An 18,775-nucleotide genomic window follows, 5' to 3' on the forward strand; every position below is an offset into this window, starting at 1 on the left:
CAAATCAAACTATATCACTTGCTGGTTCAAAGTCCATACTGCATTCATGAGGTTTCATGAATACTGATTTTCACACCTTGGCCTTTGTTAGGTATTTTCTCCTGTAAGAATGCTCCTACTTCAACTTATGTGTACCTGTTCACACTCCTGACTTGGTTCCTAGTTTCAAGTTCCATTCTGTATGCCCTTTCATCTTGGAACATTTCCTGAAACCCCAGGTCTTTGCTGTGTGTCCCTCAAACATGCTTTGATAGCACCTGTGCTGCCACTACCTTACAATTTATCACATGCACTGTCATTTTCTGCTCGCCTCTGGGTGTCTCTCAGTGGTATGTAGACTGTGAAGACAAGATCCAGGTTACTCTCTACTTATCATTGTTAGTCCAGCAGTAATCGATGTGTCTGATATATTATTTGGGCTTAAGAAACTTCTGTTGATTAATGAGTGAGGGATAGAAGGCGTAAGTGTAATATATTTATGCTGCCTTTGTTTTGTACGTAGATGGAGACACGTATTTTTAATAATACATTCTCATAATGAAATGTTACTAAAATTAAGCTAATTGAAAGAGAAAAATAACACAGCTCCCTATCATATGATGAAATCTTGCTGAGAGCAAATAAGCTATTTGCTCCTTTACTGAGAATCTGTTTCAATTTGTTTCTCATCACACAGTTTAAGCAGGAATTACAGAAAACTGTGGTTTCTCAAAGAGATCTAGCTTGATTTCTCAGAGTCTGAATCAGATAAACAGGAAAAAAATTCCTAGAACCCAGTAATTTTTCCCTGTACATTTTATTAACTTTATTAAACTCCCTTTATAGTTTAATTTTTATTCGACATTTATACACATAGAAATTATTTTTTAGTTAGCAGGCAAGAACGTGAGATAAATGTATATTTTAAAATAAAAATTCTTATCTGACATTAAAATAATTCTTCATTTGAAGCACTGCATTTTTTAATGGCTTATCAGCATAATATGGGTGATGTGAATAATACAAAATGACTCAGAAGCCTACAAGGAAACTTGGAGACATAGTATAATATTTGCCACCTACCCCTTAAGGGTTTAGTGGACCATTGTTTTTACGTTCCTAATGTAGTTACATACCACAATATTATAGTGGATGTATTATAATAAAATATAAAAATGAGCAGAGTTTAAATGAAATGTCCATAGAATTTTGTTATAGATAATGGATTAATATAAATATATGCACACACATTATTTTATTACATAAAATAACATGTATATGCATGCTATATATAATAAGTAAATATTATACTATTATATAAAACATATAATATTTTGAAACCCCTACATCAATAAATGGTAACTATTATAACCATATTTTTATCATCATTGTCTGGCACTGTATCACAACATTGAAGAGCATGGCCTGAAAAATCTGATAGATTCTGATCACTGACTCTTCAGTATAGTTATTTTGATACTCGCCTTTGTGTTTCCTCATCTGGTTAAAATAGGAATAATGTCAGTGACTCCTTCTATGGATTGTTGTAAAGATTACAGCTCAATTCCAAAATATTTTTAATTGTTAAATTAGGTTGAAATGTTATAAATCCATTTACATGAATGAAGCTAGTAAAACTAAAATGAAATTTGGTAGAAATTTCCAAATATGTAAGGGATGATCTTGGGTTAAGATTATTTTTCCTTTTCTTGCAATTATTTCTTCTCCTCTCAATGAGAAAACTATGATTCATAGCAGTCATTTTTTTTTTCTTTTCAAACTCAGTGTTCTTTGCTGAGATCATTCAAAATGTATTCTTGACTTTGCTTGAGTTGCATCAATAGAGAACTCGAAGCAGATTGAGTGTGCTACCTAAAATAACTTTCTTACTACACAATTTCTTAATGGCATTTTTCATCCTGTCATTGACCAAGGTATAGATTAAAGGATTTAACATCATTGTAGTATAGCACAATGCAATTGTCTTATCAGTAGACAACATAGCTTTGGGTCTCATGTAGACAGATATGCAGGGCACAATAACAGGATGACCACTGTCATGTGGGAGACAGATGGAGGGAGCTTTCTCCCTCGCCTCCAAGTTCTGGTTCCTTATACAGTGCAGAATGACCACATAGGAGACCATAAAGAGGAGAAAGTTTAACAGACAGATGAAACCACGCTTGGAAGGCACAAAGAGCTCTAGAGTGTGGATATCTGTGTAGGGAAGATTGAGCAAAGGGTTCAGATCACGCATGAAGTGATCTATGATTTTAGGGCTACAGAAGGATAATGGAATGATAAAAAGGACTTGTATGGTTGCATATAAGAATGCTCCCACCCACACCTCTCCTGTTAGCAGACCATAAACCCACGAATTCATGATGGCCATGCAGTGCAATGACTTGTAGATGGCTACATAGCTGTCCTACAACATCATAGTAAGCATGATATCATCAAAACCACCACCAAAAAAAAAAAAAAATGCTCTCCAAATATTTGGGAAACACAGGCATTAAATGAATGGAATGGTCTTCTTTTCACAGAGTGAATCTAAGATCACTGTAGTGAATTGACAGAAGAATGGCAGGTGTCAGTGAAAGAAAGAGAGGTCAGGAAAAAGGACATGGGGAAACCTGGAAATGGACTGACAGTGATAGAGACCACAGTGAACACATTACCTACCACAAAGATGATATAGATAACCTGAACCACAACAAACATGATTTTCTGCATGTTTGGATTCTCTGTGAGCCCCAGTAGAACAAACCCTGTCAGGTTGTTCCTATTCTCCATCATTTCATATTATGTTTAACTACATTACCTGAAAAAGAAATCCTCTTAATTAATGTAACCTTGACTTTATTAACCTTCTTCACCTTATAAATAATAAATGCATAAATTCTACTGAGTTGTGGATTCTCATGAGGTTTCTGAGTTAGAAAGTGATTTTGAGTTCTTGTCTGAGATGACGAAGAGCCTATCTTGATGTAGTCCTACTGGCTGGCTGTTAAGTCTGAAAATCGTGGTCAGATGGATGTCAAAGCTATGAATATAGAGATAGAAAGTTTTCCTTTATCCTAAGGGAATGGGGACACATGGAAGGTAATTGAGAGTGTGAGTTAAAAGATGGACAGGAGTTGGAGGAAGAGAGACTGTTGCATAGAAGTCTGGTAAGAACTTTGTGTGCCTTGATGAAGTTAGCTGAGGTTCAGTAAGGGGATGCAAGCCAGTGACAGAAAGCCCAGTATCATCCTATTTATAACAGTTGCCAAAAAGTGTTTTTTATGAGAATATAATAAAAGGCTCCGGGAACTACTACTAATGAATTGATAATACATGTTGTTAAATCCAATAACATTATAATAGCTGATTAATATATTATTAATGATTGATTGCTATGTGAATGGCATGGCAGTAATGTGTGTAGTTAGTATTATTTCATTCTTCAAATGAAGAAACAATTACAGAAACTGATGGTGATAGTAATAATAATGATCATATCAACTAAAATTTACTAGACACTTCTCTGTTAAGTGTTTGCAGAAATGTGGCTATTTAATCCTTACTACAAATCTGCAAGATAGTTATCACTATTATTTTATAATTCTTCTACAATGCAGGAGACATAAACATAGAGAAGAATTTAAAGATCGTGCCCAAAATGAAGCAGTTAATAAAGGGTAGAGCCAAGATTAGATCAAATTATACTTGTGAACTTTTTCCTGGAAATTTTTAATCCTTTCCCTACATTGTTATGTTATAATACACAACGTTGAACTAGTAATCTTTTGATAAGATCATAATACTTATAATGTCTCTAATGCTATTTCAGAAAAGTGTACATGAAGCAATTTCATGAAGACACACACACACACACAAATTGGATCCCTAATATTAATAAAATATGTGTGTTGCTTTCATTGAAGAGTACTTTTACCTTGCCATCTGATGTGGCTCCATTTCATCCCTTCTCAATGTCCTTTCATGCTTGAGTTCCCAGATTTCTGCACAATGTTGAAAATAACTACCACAGTGGTTAAGTGAACTGTATTGGTTTGGAAAATCAGAAAGACAAGATTGAAATCTTGCTTTTGAACCCACAGCTTTTTTTTTTTTTTAATCCTGAGCACATTACTTGGCATCTTATAGCATTGCTTCCACATCTATAAAGTGAGAATGATCAATCCGTATCCCTTAGGTGTTATGAAAATTGATTGAGGAAACATGTACGCATACCCACCACATTATGGGGAGCATGTAAGAACTTTCACCTAGTTTTGAGACTGTGTATGCAACTAGAAAATTTGAAGAATTGGTATTTTGAGTGAAGTATGCATAAACATTTATCCATGCAATCAGCTCAAGAATGTTCATCTCCAATTTTACTTCTCAAGAAGCCACAGAGACTCACATTATCCATAGCAGTTATCCTCAGGAAGGTCTGACTCTGGTCTTCCTTGGACTAAATGACTGATGAGTTTTGTCATTTATTAGTCATACTTGTGTCGTTCTGTGTGTGGAGTGTATTTACCCTTGATTTTCATGCTCATGATTAGTCTCGATTGTTAAAGGAGGTGGCACTTGGAAAAAGAAAGCACTTGGTGTCAGAGATCTGGGTCCTAAAAATTGGGTAATCTGTATGAACCTCAAAGTTTTCATTTGTAAAGTTACATTAATGACATTTACCAATATTTATTGAAGAATTGGTGTAAGGATAAAATATTATTATATTTGAAAAGTTTGAAACTTAATGATTACTACATAGAAAGCACCAATATTTTAAGATGTTTCAGCACAATTAAAAAACTGACCTTATAGGCTTAGATTGACTGATTTATGTTTATGGCTTATGAGATACAATTCCGTCTCAAACTGACCTCTTCCTGGTTAGGAAACATTCAGCATGAAAGATAGGATACCTCCATGCATGGACTATTTAGGTATTTCAGTAAGCAATCAGCAATTCTTCTGAAAATATTTCTATTAGACTACAATGTTCCTTCTAGACTAAAGCTTCAAAATAGTTCATAGAAATCTGGGATTTGAATTAATAATGAACTCTTTTGAAACACTATGGAAAACTGAAAGGGAAAAAATCAGTGAGGGAGGACAACCATGAGAGACTCTGGACTCCAAGAAACAAACCAGTGGTTTCAAAGGAGAGGAGCGCGGGGAGATGGGCTTATCGAATTGATAAGCACAGTGAGTCTAGTTAGATCCACGACGGTGCAGAGTTATGTTGTTCTTGTGGTGAAAACTTTTAAGAGCTACTCTTCGCAATTTTCCAATAAAAATACAGTGTTATTAACCATAGTCACTATGTTGTACATAATTACCTTTCCGTGATGTAATATTTGTTTATTTTATAGGTGAAAGTTTCTCCTTTGACCACCTTCACCATTTCATCCCCACTCTGGCAACCACTCATCTTTTCTCTGTATTTGTGAGTTCAGTTTATTGATTGATTTTTTTTTTAAAGATTTTATTTATTTATTTGACAGAGAGAGATCACGAGTAGGCAGAGAGGCAGGCAGAGAGAGAGGAGGAAGCAGGCTCCTGCTGAGCAGAGAGCCCGATGCGGGACTCGATCCCAGGACGCTAAGATCATGACCTGAGCGGAAGGCAGAGGCTTAACCCACTGAGCCACCCAGGCGCCCTATTGATTGATTTTTTAAAACATTTCTCCTTTAAAAAAAAAAAATTCATTCAGCCAACCTATAATGCATCATTATTTTCAGACGTAGAGTTTAGTAACTCATCAGGTGCATTAACGCCTAGCGCACATCACGAGCCCTCCTTAAGTCCCACCCAGTTATCCCATCCTCACCCTCCTCTCCTCCAGCAACCTTAATTTGTTTCCTGTAGTTAAGAGTCTCCCATGGTTTGACTCTGTCTCTGATTTCTTCCCATTCTCTTTTCCCTTCTTTCCTCTCTGATACTCTGGGCTGCTCTTCTATTTCACATATGAGTGAAACCATATGATTGTCTTGCACTGATTGATATTTTTCACTCAGCATAATATCCTGCATTTTCATCCAAATCAATGTAAATGGTGAAATTGTGTCCTGCACTTGGCTGCTAAAGCAGATTTCTTGGGTATAGTTCAGATGGCACCATTTTGCAGATTAGAAAGTTTTCCTTTTCTTATGCCACATGCTATTTATTTCTCAGTAATAAATATTTGAAGAGTTATTCTGTATGAATGATACAAATTGAGTTATCATGGAGACTGGGTGTGGTGCATAAAGAATGTATCTTGGAGCACTGAAAAAATAAAATAGAAAAACAAAGTTATCAAACAAAGTGTTGATCATTTCAAATTTTAGTTATATTAGAAATCCAAAGTCACTGCTTTGGATTAGCTTTTAATACAATATTTGTACATCTACAGTTCATGTGAAATAAATTTTTAATAATAGTTTCTGTATTGCCTTTTAGTCCATGCAGATGATCACTAGATTTAACATCTGTTTTTAACAACTTTTTGAGATACACTCCACAAAATATACAATTCAGGTATTCAAAATAAATCATTAATGGATTTATTTTTTACAGAAACAGACACGCTTATTTATTTATTTATTCATTCATTCATTAATTCATTTATTTATTTAATTCTTTTCAGCGTGACAGGATTCATTCTTTTTGCACCACACCCAGTGCTCCATGCAATCTATGCCCTCTCTAATATCCCACCTGGTTCCCCCAACCTCCCACCCCCCACCCCTTCAAAACCCTCAGATTGTTTTTCAGAGTCCATAGTCTCTCATTCCAATTCCTCCCCTTCCAATTTACCTCAACTCCCTTCTTCTCTTCATCTCCCCATGTCCTCCATGCTATTTGTTACATTCCACAAAAACCTGAAATCATATGATAATTGACTCTCCCTGCTTGACTTATTTCACTCAGTATACTATCTCTTCCAGTCCCATTCATGTTGCTACAAAAGTTGGGTATTCATTCTTTCTGATGGAGGCATAATACTCCATAGTGTATATGGACCATATCTTCCTTATCCATTCATCCATTGAAGGGCATCTTGGTTCTTTCCACAGTTTGGTGACTGTGGCCATTGCTGCTATAAACATTGGGATACAGATGACCCTTCTTTTCACTACATCTGTATCTTTGGGGTAAATACCCAGGAGTGCAACTGCAGAGTCATAGGGAAGCGCTATTTTTAATTTCTTGAGGAATCTCCACACTGTTCTCCAAAGAGGCGGCACCAACTTGCATTCCCACCAAGAGTGGAAGAGGGTTCCCCTTTCTCCACATCCCCTCCAACACATGTTATTTCCTGTCTTGCCAATTTTGGCCATTCTAACTGGTGTAAGGCAGTATCTTAATGTGGTTTTAATTTGAATCTCCCTGATGGGTAGTGATGATGAACATTTTTTCATGTGTCTGATAACCATTTGTATGTCTTCATTGGAGAAGTGTCTGTACAGATCTTCTGCCCATTTACCTTTTTATATCACTGTCTGTTTTGTGTGTGTTGAGTTTGAGGAGTTCTTTTTTTAATTAAAAATGTGCAGTTTATGGTATGTGAATTATATATCACAGTTTTATTCTTTTTATTGTAATAAACAATTTTTTAATTTATTTTTTTATTTATTTTCAGCTTAACAGTATTCATTATTTCTTCACCACACCCAGTGCTCCATGCAATCCGTATCCTCTATAATACCCACCACCTGGTACCCCAACCTTCTACCCCTTATAGATCCTGGATATCAACCTTTTGTCTGTACTGTCATTTGCAAATATCTTCTCCCATTCCGAGGGTTGCCTCTTTGTTTTCTTGACTGTTTCCTTTGCTGTGCAGAAGCTATTGATCTTGATGAAGTCCCAAAAGTTCATCTTCACTTTTGTTTCCTTTGCCTTTGGAGACATATCTTGAAAGAAGTTGCTGTGACTGATATCAAAGAGGTTACTGCCTATGTTCTCCTCTAGGATTCTGATGGATTCCAGTCTCACATTGAGGTCTTTTATCCATTTTGAGTTTATCTTTTTGTACGGTGTAAGAGAATCATAGAGTTTCATTCTTCTGCACATAGCTGTCCAGTTTTCCCAGCACCATTTATTGAAGAGACTGTCTTTTTTCCACTGTATATTTTTTCCTGTTTTGTCGAAGATTATTTGTCATAGAGTTGAGGGTCCATATCTGGGCTCTCTATTCTGTTCACTGGTCTATGTGTCTATTTTGATGCCAGTACCATGCTGTCTTGGTGATCACAGCTTTGTAGTAAAGCTTGAAATCAGGTAACGTGATGCTGCCAGTTTTGTATTTGTTTTTCAACATTTCCGTAACATTTCAGGGTATCTTCTGGTTCCATACAAATTTTACAATTACTTGCTCCAGGTCTTTGAAAAATACCGGTGGACATTTGATCAGAATGACATTAAAATTATATATTGCTCTAGGCAGTATAGACATTTTAACAATGTTCATTCTTCTGATCCAAGAGCATGGAACGGTCTTCCATCTTTTTGTATCTTCTTCAATTTCTTTCATCAGTGTTCTGTAGTTCTTTGAGTACAGATCCTTTACCTCTTTGGTTAGATTTATTCCTAGGTATCTTCTGCTTCTTGGTGCTATAGGAAATGGAATAGATTTTCTAATTTCCCTTTCTGTATTTTTATTGTTAGTATATAAGAATGCCACTGATTTCTGTACATGACTTTGTATCCTGCCATGTTGCTGAATTGCTGTATGAGTTCTAGTAGTTTGGGGGTGGAGACTTTTGGGTTTTCCATATAAAGAATCATGTCATCGGTGAAGAGAGAGAGTTTGACTATTTATTGCAATTTGGATACCTTATATTTCTCTTTGTTGTTGATTGCTGTTGCTAGGACTTTTAATACTATGTTGAACAAGAGTGGTGAGAGTGGACATCCTTGTCATGTTCCTGATCTTAATGGGAAGGCTGCAAGCTTTTTCCCATTGAAGATGATATTTGCTGTGGGTTTTTAACAGATAGATTTTATGAAGTTCAGGAATGTTTCCTCTATCTCCACACTTTGAAGTGTTTTAATCAGGAAAGGATGCTGGATTTTGCAAATGCTTTTTCTGCATCAGTTGAGAAGACCATGTGGTTCTTCTATGTTCTGTCATTGATTTGTCCTAAAACATTCATTGTTTTGCGAATGTTGATCCATCCTTGTGACCCAGGGATGAAACCCTCCTGGTCATGGTGGATAATTTGTTTGTTTGTTTGTTTGTTAATTTCTTTTCAGCATAACAGTATTCATTGTTTTTGTAACACATCCAGTGCTCCATGCAATCTATGCCTCTCTAATATCCCACTTGGTTCCCCCAACCTCCCACTCCCCACCCCTTCAAAACCCTCAGATTGTTTTTCAGAGTCCATAGTCTCTCATGGTTCACCTCCCCTTCCAATTCCCCTCAACCCCTTCTCCTCTCCATCTCCCCATGTCCTCCATGTCATTCATTATGCTCCACAAATAAGTGAAACCATATGATAATTAACTCTCTCTGCTTGAATTATTTCACTCAGCATAATCTCTTCCAGTCCCATCCATGTTGCTAAGAAAGTTGGGCATTCATTCTTTCTGATGGAGGCATAATACTCCATAGTGTATATGGACCACATCTTCCTTATCCATTCGTCCATTGAAGGGCATCTTGGTTCTTTCCAAAGTTTGGTGACCGTGGCCATTGCTGCTATAAACATTGGGGTACAGATGACCCTTCTTTTCACTACATCTGTATCTTTGGGGTAAATACCCAGGAGTGCAACTGCAGGGTCATAGGGAAGCGCTATTTTTAATTTCTTGAGGAATCTCCACACTGTTCTCCAAAGAGGCGGCACCAACTTGCATTCCCACCAAGAGTGGAAGAGGGTTCCCCTTTCTCCACATCCCCTCCAACACATGTTATTTCCTGTCTTGCCAATTCTGGCCATTCTAACTGGTGTAAGGCAGTATCTCAATGTGGTTTTAATTTGAATCTCCCTGATGGGTAGTGATGATGAACATTTTTTCATGTGTCTGATAACCATTTGTATGTCTTCATCGGAGAAGTGTCTGTTCATATCTTCTGCCCATTTTTTGATATGATTATCTATTTTGTTTGTGTTCAGTTTGAGGTGTTCTTTATAGATCCTGGATATCAGCCTTTTGTCTGTACTGTCATTTTCAAATATCTTCTCTCATTCCATGGTTTTCCTATTTATATTCTTGACTGTTTCCTTTGCTGTGCAGAAGCTATTGATCTTGATAAAGTCCAAAAGTTCATCTTCGCTTTTGTTTCCCTTGCCTTTGGAGACACATATTTATTCATTCATTTATTTATTTATTTATTTTCAGTATAACAGTATTCATTGTTTTTGTACCACACCCAGTGCTCCATGCAATTCGTGCCCTCTGTAATACCCACCACCTGGTGCCCTGACCTCCCACACCCACCCCATGAGGGATTATGGACTCTGAAAAACAATCTGAGGGTTTTGAAGGGGTGGAGACATATCTTGAAAGAAGTTGCTGTGACTGATATCAGAGAGGTTACTGCCTATGTTCTCCTCTAGGATTCTGATGGATTCCTGTCTCATGTTGAGGTCTTTTATCTATTTTGAGTTTATTTTTGTGTACGGTGTAAGAGAATGGTGGAGTTTCATTCTTCTACATATAGCTGTCCAATTTTCTTGGCCCCATTTATTGAAGAGACTGCCCTTTTTCCACTGTATACTTTTTTTCTGTTTTGTTGAAGATTATTTGACCATAGAGGTGATGGTCTATATCTAGGCTCTCTATTCTGTTCCACTGGTCTATGGGTCTGTTTTGATGCCAGTACCATGCTGTCTTGGTGATCACAGCTTTGTAGTAAACCTTGAAATCTGGTAACATGATGCTGCCCGTTTTGTATTTGTTTTTCAACATTCCCTTAGCAATTTGGGGTCTCTTCTGATTCCATACAAATTTTAGAACTACTTGCTCCAGGTCTTTGAAAAATACCGGTGGAATTTTGATCGAATGACATTAAAAGTATATATTGCTCTAGGCAGTATAGACATTTTAACAATGTTCATTCTTCCGATCCAAGAGCATGGAATGGTCTTCCATCTTTTTGTATCTTCTTCAAATTTTTTCATGAGTGTTCTGTTGTTCCTCGAATACAGATCCTTTACCTCTTTGGTTAGATTTATTCCAAGGTATCTTATGGTCCTCGGAGCTGTAGTACATGGAATCGTTTCTCTAATTTCCCTTTCTGTTTTTTCATTGTTAGTGTATAAGAAAGCCACTGATTTCTGCACATTGACTTTGTATCCTGCCACGTTGCTGAATTGCTGTATGAGTTTTAGTAGTTTGGGGGTGGAGTCTTTTGGGTTTTCCATATAAAGAATCATGTCATCTGTGAAGAGAGAGAGTTTGACTTATTCCTTGCCAATTTGGATACCTTATATTTCTCTTTGTTGTTGATTGCTGTTGCTAGGACTTCTAATACTATGTTGAACAAGAGTGGTGAGATTGGGCATCCTTGTCATGTTCCTGATCTCAATGGGAAGACTGCCAGCTTTTTCCCATTGAGGATGATATTTTCTATGGGTTTTTCACAGATAGATCTTATGAAGTTCAGGAATGTTCCCTCTTTCCCTATACTTTGAAACCTTTTAATCAGGAAAGGATGCTGGATTTTGTCAAATGCCTTTTCTGCATCAATTGAGAGGACCATGTAGTTCTTCTCTCTTCTCTTATTGATTTGTCCTATCACATTCGTTGATTTGTGAATGTTGAACCATCTTTGCGACCCAGGGATGAAACCCTCCTTATCATGATGGATAATCTTTTTTTTTTTTTTTTTAAGATTTTATTTATTTATTTGACAGAGAGAAATCACAAGTAGATGGAGAGGCAGGCAGAGAGAGAGAGAGGGAAGCAGGCTCCCTGCTGAGCAGAGAGCCCGATGCGGGACTCGATCCCAGGACCCTGAGATCATGACCTGAGCCGAAGGCAGCGGCTCAACCCACTGAGCCACCCAGGCGCCCCGATGGATAATCTTTTTAATGTGCTGTTGGATTCTATTTGCTAGGATCTTGTTGAGAATCTTATCATCTATATTCATCAGTGATATTGGTCTGAAATTCTTCTTTTTGATGGGGTCTTTGCCTGGTTTGAGGATCAGGGTAATGCTGGCTTCATAAAAAGAGTCTGGAAGTTTCCCTTCTGTTTCAATTTTTTGAAACAGCTTCAGGAGAATAAGTGTTATTTCTTCTTTGAAAGCGTGATAGAGTTCCCCCGGATTCCATTAGGTCCTGGGCTCTTGTGTTCAGGGAGGTTTTTGATCACTATTTCAATCTTGTTACTAGATATCAGTCTATTCAGGTTGTCAGTTTCTTCCTGGTTCAATTTTGGGAGTTTATATTTCATGGAAACCAATGAGAATGAAGACACTTCGGCCCAAAACCTATGGAATATAGCAAAAGCTGTCTTAAGAGGGAAATACATAGCCATCCAAGCCTCCCTCAAAAAAAATTGAAAAATCCAGAATACACCAGCTGTCTCTATACCTTAAATAACTGGAGAGAATCAACAACAAAAAAGCCAATTCCACACACAAGAAGGGAAATAATCAAGATTAGAGCAGAGATCAATGAGATAGAAACTAGAGAACAGTAGAAAGTATCAATGAGGGACGCCTGGGTGGCTCAGTTGGTTAAGCAGCTGCCTTCGGCTCAGGTCATGATCCCATCATCCTGGGATCGAGTCCCACATCGGGATCCTTGCTCTGCAGGGAGCCTGCTTCTCCCTCTGACTCTGCCTTCCACTCTGTCTGCCTGTGCTTGCTCTCGCTTGCTCTCTCTTTGACAAATAAATAAATAAAATCTTAAAAAAAAAGTATCAATGAAATTAGAAGCTGTTTTTTGACAGAATCAATAAGATTGATAAACCAATGGGCACACTAATCCAAAAGAAAATAGAGAAGGCTCAAATTAATAAAATTATGAATGAAAAGGGAGAGATCACAACTAAGACCAAGGAAATAGAGACAATCATCAGAAGTTATTATCAACAGTTATATGTCAATAAGTTCAGCAACCTAGATGAAATGGAAGCATTCCTGGGAGTGAAATTCTTAATGACAATCACTGTTCTGCCTCCTCCCACCCCAGAAATGATCACTAAATTTGAAAGGCTTTATTTTATTTTATTTATTTATTTATTTATTTTGGTGTGGGGGATGCTTAGATATATTGGTAAGTTTTGTTGTTGTTGTTGTTTTAGTAATACAATTATTTTTCTGAAATAAATTTTATACATAATGAAATGCAGATCTTTTAGGTATACTCTTTGATGAGTTTTTATAAATGCATATACTCACATAGCCATTAAGAAATTCAAGACCTAGGGCTCAGAGGGTTAGGCCTCTGCTTTCAGCTTGGGTCATGGTCTCGAGGTCCTGGGATAGAGCCTCACCTCAGGCTCCCTGCTTGGTGGGGAGCTTGCTTCCCCTTCTCTCTGCCTGCCTCTCTGCCTACTTGTGATCTCTCTCTATGTCTAATAAATAAATAAAATGTTAAAAAAAGATCAAGACCTAGAATACTTTCATTAACCCAGAAAGTTCTGTCATGCTCCTTTTCAGTTAATTGCCTCAGATGCAGCTATTTTCCTGATTTGTATCACCCTGTTTTAGTATTGCCTGTTCTATAAGTTCATGCAAATTGAATCATAACATTTACTCATAGTGTTTGGTTTCTTTGTTCTGGGATCGTTAATACTGATGTGTATATCAGTCCTTTACTTTTCTTGCTCAAGATTATTCTGTCTATACTGTCAACTTCTGCCTTTCAAATACATTGTATTGGCATTTAATGTAATTATTACATAATTGGGAGTCAGTTCATATTATTAAAGTTTGCCTTTTTTTTCTCCCCTTCGTAAGTTATTTTCTTTCTTTTCTATGTTCTTCTGAGTAAACAATTTTTGTCTAAAATTCATTTTTTTCTTCTTAACATCTTTTTTAATAATGGACTCTTTTTTAGAGCAGTTTCAGGCTCACAGGAATATGGAGGAGAAGCTATGGCAATTTCCTATAGTGATGTCAAAGCAGACATTTTTCAAAGACTTACAAATGGTGAACAGGTCCCTCAAAGGGTGCTCAACAGTTCTCATCATTAGGGAAATGCGAGTGAAAATCATCATCACATCGGTTTTCTTTTAGACTCTTTTTGAGAAGATAAGAGATACAAAATATTAGTGAGGATGGGGAATCTAGGGATCCCATGTACACTACTGATGACCAGATAAATTGGTGCAGTCATTATAGAGAATATATTGGTTCTTCAAAAAATTGAAAGTAGAACTGCTATCTATCAACCCTAATGTTGGGTATATATTCAAAGAATCAGAAATCATGACTGTGAAGGACTATCTGCATTCCGGAGTTCAATGCATCATTATTCACTGAAGCTTAGGTACAGATACAACTTCACCCCTAACTGAAGAATCAAGAGAGAAAATGTGAGATCTTTATTATTCAGACATTTAAAAGAGGAAAATTCTGCCATTTGCAGTAACAAATCGGAGCTGAATGGCACTGGAGGTCTTGATGTTAAGTGAAACAAGAAAGACACAGAAAGAGAAATACTGCATAATCTCACTTATATGTGGAAAAGGAATAGTTCAATTCACAAAAACAGAGAGCATAGTGGTGGTTCCCAGGAGACAGCGACTGAGAAAAAGGGAGAGATGTTGCTGAAAGTGCGCAAGGTTTCAGTTATGTAGAATAAGTTCTAGAGATCTAATATATAGCATGGTCACTATGCTAACAAGAGTGTAATGAATACTTAAAATTGCAACCAGGATAAATTTAAATTAAGACTTCTTACACACACACACACACACACACACACACAAATACACACATAACTATATAGAGAATATAGATGTGCTAATTACTTTGTGGTACATGAAACTCCAATTTGTATAATATATATATATATATATATATATTTATTTTATTATTATTATTTTTTTGTCCATCAACATGCCTACTTTGGACACTAGTGCAGTCATTAACTTTATTATACCCCAGAAATCAAAAAGTAGTGAGAAGATTGAAAACATGATACTTCCATGAATTTATTTTAAAATAAATTTGACAAGAGGAAACTATTGATATTAGAAAGGTTTTTCAAGGTAAATAATGGGCAACAGCATTAAAATAAACTGGAATCTTGTAACAGTTACTAAGGATGTGGTCAACTTGAATACATGAAAGTAATGAATTTTATTTTTTATTTTTCATTTTTTTTTTTTTAGATTACAGTTAGTTAACATACAGTGTAGTATGATTTCCAGGTGTACAATTTAGAGATTCAACACTTACATACCGTCCCAAGTGCCCATCACAACATGTCCATTCCTTAATTCCCATCACCTATTTAACCCCTCCTAGACACCTCCCCTCTGGTAACCATCTGGTTGTTTTCTATAGTTAATAACCCATTTTTTGATTTGCCCACCTCTCTCTGTTTTTCTCTATACTCATTGTTTTCTTAATTTCCACACGAGTGAAATCATATGGTACCTCTCTTTCATTGACTGACTTGGTTAGCTTAGCCTGTCTCTAGCTCAAACCTCGTCATTGCAAATGGCACTATCTCATTATTTTTAATGGCTGAGAAATACATACCTCCTGTCTATTCCATTCATCATTCAATGAAAACTTGGGCTGTGTCCATAGATTTGCTATTGGAGATAATGCTGGTATAAATATCAGGGGCATGTACACCTTTGAATTAACACTCTTGTACTCTCTGAAATCAATGAGTTAAAAATTCATGAGAAAATCTCATGGTAACTAATCTGCTCTATTAATTATGAACACCAAATTCTTTTTTTTATTTTTTTAAATATTTTATTTATTTATTTGACAAACAGAGATCACAAGTAGGCAGAGAGGGAGGAGGAAGCAGTCTCCCCACTGAGCAGAGAGCCTGATTCAGGAATTGAATCCAGGACCCTGAGATCATGACCTGAGCCGAAGGCAGAGGCTTTAACCTACTGAGCCACCCAGGTGCCCCTGAACACTGAATTATATTGGCAATTCTAACTTGTCAATCCACACTACTGCTTTACTAGGAAAGGACAAACAGAGAAACAAAGTGGCTTCCCGCTACAAAAGCAGGTTCACTCTAACTCCAGGTTCACTCTAACTAGAGATATTCAAGTAAGTATTTCTGAATACCTCTGGTAATTTCCTTTATCCCATTTATAAAACATAGCAGTAAATGAAATAATATGCTCCCCCCTTCCAAAGTGGGTTCTACTTTTCTGTATGTCAATCTCAAAAAATATGTTTTATCTATGGTGTATTTTAAATTATTATTTAGTTTTAACAACAAACATTATTTTTCTTCTTTTCCTTTTAGAGTTGTAGAATTCTCTTGTAGCTCCTATATAGAAATCATACAAATTAGCTGAATATCTACAGGGCATGTAATGTTATATTTTAAAAATCCCTTACATAAAAAAAAATCCCATAAATAATGCTTCAATTTTCCTGATAGTCAAAGGAAAAATAAGGTGAATAGTAATAATAATAATAGTAATAATAATAATAGTAATAATAATAATAGTATAATAAATTATTATTACTATAATAATTACACACACACACACCCTTTTTTGGTGCTGTGTTCACAATTATGGAAATCTTTAAAATGAATGAATGATAGAGGAAAAATAATTCTTGACACATAAAGTTAGCTCCTTTGCTCTGATGTGTTCAAGAGAAAGAAGGATACCTTATTTGAAATTTTCTATAGAGAGAATTACAAATCATAGAGAATATGCTCTTTTTTAATTTATGAATACTCACTGTTTGAACAGGTGTGATTGTGTATAGATATCTTTCTTCTTATTAAACCAGAGTGTAGACTGAAATGTGAGGAGTATTTCATAATCAACAATGTCAGAATTGAACTCTCAGGAGAGGAAAGAACCTGGCTAGCATTACAAGGGAAGCTACAAGTTCGAGAGCAGAGGTACAGAAAAAAAAGTAAGGAATCAGGTGCATTGTAATAGAGTGTGTTGGACAAGTGAGGATATACACTATTATATTTGACATCTGTACAGATTAAAGAATCAACCAAAACCCTCAATTCATCGCTTGCTTTCTGAGGTAGTTGTGATACGCCATAGCTTTCTCATGGCATTTTTAACTTCTGCATTCCTCAGTGTGTAGATGAATGGGTTGAGAAAAGGGATCCCAATAGTATAAAATACGGACACCATCTTGTCCATAGGGAAAGTGGTTGGGGGGGCGTGCATATATGAATATACATGGAACAAAGAATAAGACTACTACGATGATGTGAGAAATGCAGGTGGAGAGAGCTTTTCTCCTCCCTTCTGCACTGTGGTTTCTCAGTGAATGCAAGATGACAATGTATGAAATTATCAGAATCGCAAAACTGCCTGTGCAAATGCTCCCACTATTAGACACCCATTCTAGGTTGATCATATAGGTGTCCATGCATGCAAGTTTTAGCAAGGGCTGCAAATCACAGCAGTAATGATCAATCAAATTGGGTCCACAGAAAGGCAATTTCAAGGCCAGCATTATCTCAGCAATGGAATGGATAAAAGCTCCTATCCATGCAAGAATGATCAGGATTGTGCAAACCTGCTGTCTCATGATGGTTGGGTAATGTAAGGGCTTACAAATGGCCACGTAGCGATCAATAGCCATGAGGATGAGAACAAAGACCTCCATGGGGCCAAAGAAATGTATTGCAAAGACTTGAGTCATGCACTCATGGTAAGATATGGTTCTTTGTACAGAGAGTGAATCCACAATTAGTCTTGGGGCTGTGGAAGTTGAGAAGCAGGAATCAGCAAGGGACAAATAAAATAGGAAAAAGTACATGGGGCTCCCAAGTGTCTGGCTGGACTTGATGGTCACAATAATGAGTAAATTCCCTACCACAGTTCCTACATATAATATGAAGAAGATTACAAATACCATCTTCTTTTTCATTGGGTCTTGGGTCAATCCTAGCAGTATGAACTCAGTAACAGTGTTATTTTGCTTCATTATTTCAGGCCAAGTGGAGAAAATGCAGGTTAGAGATAATTAATCTGTAAAGAAAGAAATATGAGGAAGTGAATACTCCATTTAGAGGTCAAATTCATATGCTTGTTCATGAATGGGCCACTTACCAGTGGGTAATCCCTTATCTTCTGTGTTTTGTTTTCCTTTGAATAATGCTGAGATCATAATATTTATTCACAATCTATTCTCCTGGTTGCTTATGGAAACAAGGAAATATATTAATAATGAGAAAGTACCCAATTCTTCAGGCATAATAAACATTAATTTAATGAATTTATTATGAGAGGATATCTTTCTGAGCTGAATATCTTTCCTTATTTTACATCATGGACCCATTAAGGTAGAATGTTGCAAAAAGGAGAAAACTCATGCATAATATACATAATGTGCTTTCATACTTTTAGAACTTGATAGATATTTATGAAGTATCTTCTAGTAAATATTCTGAACATTCAATGAATGACACAGAAACTTTTAATACTTTTGTTTATTTGTTTGTTTAAGGAAACCTATGAGAGAGAGAGACAAGTTGAGGGGAAGAGAGAAAAAGACAAAAGAAAAATAAGTAATATTTTGGCAGTGAATGTTTGGTCAATTCATTTAGTCCATCATTAAGTTTATTTTGATCTGTTCCCTTGACTAAATTTACTTCCTTTTACTTTAACCCTCTGTAATTTATAGTTGCTTATAGTTGTGAATTCAGCTTCTATCATAACA

General features: G+C 36.3%; 1 pseudogene; it reads right to left on the reverse strand.

Annotated features, from left to right (window-relative positions):
- Positions 1 to 17,106: 17,106 nt before the first annotated feature.
- Positions 17,107 to 18,040, reverse strand: LOC131822577 (olfactory receptor 4C11-like; annotated as a pseudogene).
- Between the last annotated feature and the right edge of the window lie 735 nt (positions 18,041 to 18,775).

This window comes from Mustela lutreola, chromosome 1, assembly GCF_030435805.1.
Source record: "Mustela lutreola isolate mMusLut2 chromosome 1, mMusLut2.pri, whole genome shotgun sequence".
NCBI lineage: Eukaryota > Metazoa > Chordata > Mammalia > Carnivora > Mustelidae > Mustela > Mustela lutreola.